At 49.4% G+C, this 3,167-nt stretch overlaps 1 protein-coding gene and 1 long non-coding RNA gene across 2 annotated transcripts in view; one reads left to right on the top strand and one right to left on the bottom strand.

Annotated features, from left to right (window-relative positions):
* Positions 1-360: 360 nt before the first annotated feature.
* LOC118172021 lies at positions 361-2,499 on the bottom strand. The gene is made up of 2 exons (XR_004753521.1): positions 2,251-2,499; positions 361-773 (listed from the first exon to the last, which is right to left on the bottom strand). It is a non-coding gene; the product is annotated as an uncharacterized LOC118172021 (long non-coding RNA).
* Positions 2,500-2,909: 410 nt separating this feature from the next.
* The window catches only part of CTDSPL2 (CTD small phosphatase like 2), a 42,596-nt gene continuing 42,338 nt past the window's right edge, over positions 2,910-3,167 (top strand). Inside the window, exon 1 of the mRNA XM_035335751.1 lies at positions 2,910-2,928. The gene's annotated coding sequence lies outside the window, so the exon portion shown is untranslated. The remainder of the gene's footprint in view (positions 2,929-3,167) is intronic.

The following is a 3,167-nucleotide window of genomic DNA, read 5'->3' as shown; positions in this document are numbered from 1 at the left end:
CGCTTGACCACTTGCAGATGTGTATTTTCATCCCCAGAGGATTGTTTCTTGACTGTAGACACTTCAAAGACATTCTGTGCTAGATCAAACATACATTTAGGTTGGTTTAAATTTGTGCTTGCCTTTGTTTCTGAACAGGCGCAGAGTACCATATGAATCCTGATTCCTGTCAGCTGCAGTGTAAGCAGTCAGAACGCCCCGTCTGGGGCTGTTCCTGGACAGCCAGATTGGATCACAGACGTCTAGGCACAAAGGAGCAAGCAGAGCCTGGTAGCTGCTTCTCGTTTAAGTCAAGAGCATGGATCTGTTTCCCTATCAAACAAAATTTATTCCCTTCAGATAAGCAAGAGAAACAACAAATACTGGAAATAGGTGATTTTAAGAATTGAAACCCAAACAGGAATCATTTTGTTTATACAACTACCTCTCATAGTCACATCACAGTTATTTTCACTTTGGCAGAACAAACTACATTCAGTGACTGCGCTCAGAGTAGCAACTGGTACCTACAAGTGCAGAAAGATGGTGAAATGCCAGAGAACGTAAAGGGCCCCCACATTATCCAGGGAATAAAACCCTTTTCCCCAGAAAAACACAACGCCCCTAGGGCAAGATTTAGGAATGCACCGTCTTCAGCTTATGAAACAGAATTCCAGGCGTGACCTGATCCTTGTGTGTGGGTCCTGACGCAGGGAAGAACAACTCCAGCAGCGTACAACTTTGGAGTCTTGCTGAGAAGTGCTGGACTCAGTCGCTGGAAGTTACATTCAAACCTGTAACAAAACACAACCCCTAAAGGCAGAGAGATGAAACAGTTTCCCAGGAGAAACTGGTGGGCTCACCCATGCTGAATCTCTGTAACAAAGAGGAAAGTCACTCCAAAGCAAGGCATTTTCAATGAGCATGATGAGCGCGTAAACAAAAAGCTGATAGATCAGCAAGACTTTGGGGCTGCGGGAAGGTGAATCTGGGAGGAAATCATAAAATGTGAAGAACGGCCTTTCAAATGAACATTCACACAGAGTATAACATTTCAAGAACGTGCAACACTGCTGGCAACTATGCATTTTTTTCCCTTCAGTTTCTCTGTAAAGTGAAGAAAACATGCACCTAGAATATCTCAGTCTGACAGTCCTTGAAATCTACTGTCAAGGGAAAAACCTGCCGCTGCCAATACACGAGCCTTCTCGGAAGCAAGCACGCGTTCCAAGCTTGTAACGCTTCACGTGTACGCACGCAGACACAGCACTATTGAGTGTTTTTCCATTTTACACACAGGCAGACCTAACACTCTTTGCGTGTCAGACGTTATTAACACGGGAACAAGTTTCAGCAGGAGGACCTTTGAACTTTTGCCTTCACAGCAATGCCAATTAACAATATGACTCGTTGTATTCCCACCCGACGTGGGACCAAGCCCTCCAACACCAATCCCCTCCAATCCCCCCTCCCTGGTAATTTGAGGATGGCACAAGAGCACTGCGGGAGACATATTTAAATATTCCTTAGTACAGAAAAGTACACCTCTCATTCCCATAAAGATTAGTTTGACCCCTGAGTCATGTGCCTTAGTAACTCCACTAAACGTTGTTTTTTTGGCTTTTGTTATAAATGCAGTAGATGGTTTTGGTATTCGTACAAATATCTGCTTGCTTCGAATCCTGCTGAATAATTTCCTCTGGCAGCTAGTTCCACTTTAATTACATCGCTTGAAAAAGTATTTCCACCTACCATTTTCCAAAACTCCCCCTTTCTGAGCATCACTGATGTCCTTTTAGGCTTGTACGATGAGACATCACAAAGTTATCTTGCCATACTAGTTCCTCTTAATGGATTGACAAACAGTTTAATTAAGTTTTAACATGTCCAAGCTAACCTTTTTCACAGCTGATCATACAAAAAATAAAAAATAAATAAATCAAGTACAATGCTTAATGATTGTGTTTAGGAATACCTGAATGCTCTAAGGGAATAAGGCCTGTTCTGAATAAGGACTACACTGTTCCCGCTGCCTTTTTATGAACTTTTTTCTTCAGAAACTAAGGTAAAATTATTTTTATAGTGTCTTCTGCTAAAAATGAGTCCTGTGATAAAATTTTAAAACAAATTTTGGCTTCACAGCAGCAGATGTGGTTCAATTTAACAAGCCAATAAATAAGTGACTAGAGGGCTGGGACTTTTATAATATGATGGGGGTTTAAAAGCTAAAATGGGAGGCAACAGGCATTAGAAAAAGAAAACGCACGATACCTGTGGGTTTCTGCCGACTGCTATGTGAGAGAGTGCACACAAAAGCCGCTTTTGTAGAAACATGCTACTTTCAGCACTAACTTCAGAAGCCGTCCTAAGGCCATAAACCATATTAATCTGAGAACCGAAGACTTCCGTTTACAAGGCTTCGTAGATAAAAGCCATCTCCGACAGAAAGAAGAATCAGATACACGAGTTCAGTAGGTTGTAAACCACCAACCCAGCGCTGCCACCCCCCTGCTGTCCTGCACAGGGTGCTCGGGCTGCTTCAAGGCACGCAAATGCCCCAGCAGGCAGCAGCACCCCCAGCACCTCACGAGAGGCTGCCTAAAAGTTGAAAATAGTGAAGAAAGTGGAAATAAAACTCCACAGGTGTCTTAAAGCACCAGCCCAGCCCTGCCTGCTGCTGAGGAAGGCGGCAGCGCACAGCCCGGGCCGTCCCGAGGGGACCGCCGGGCGGGGTGTCGGAGTGTCCGGGCGCTTCGCCCCCCGCCGGGCCGGTCTCCAGCAGCCTCCCGGGAAGGCCGGCGGCTGCCAGACCCGCTGCGGGACAGGCTCCGGGAGGGGGGAACGAGGCGGCCAGCTCCGCACCCCGCTGCCCAGAGGCCGGGGGGGAACCGAGACGAACCGAGCCGGGCAGAGCCCAGCCGGGGCCGCTCCCCTCAGCCCCGCGGCCGCTGCCCCCTCCCCGGGCCCCGCGCCTCAGGGAGCGGCGGCTGCGGGCGGGGCCGCTCCCCTCATTCCCCCCCCCGCTCCTCTCACGGCTCCCTCAGAGCCCCCCCGCCTCACCTCAGGGCGCGGCGGCCGCCGGTCCCGCAGCCTGGCCCGGCGCGGCGCCGCTCCGTGAGGCGCCCCCAGCCCTCAGCGCAGCCTGCCCGGCCCTCGGCGGCGGAGGCGGCCCACGGGAGCAGGCAGGC

Source organism: Oxyura jamaicensis, chromosome 10 (assembly GCF_011077185.1).
Source record: "Oxyura jamaicensis isolate SHBP4307 breed ruddy duck chromosome 10, BPBGC_Ojam_1.0, whole genome shotgun sequence".
Classification (NCBI taxonomy): Eukaryota; Metazoa; Chordata; class Aves; order Anseriformes; family Anatidae; genus Oxyura; species Oxyura jamaicensis.
This window is presented reverse-complemented; position numbering and strand designations above follow the sequence as displayed.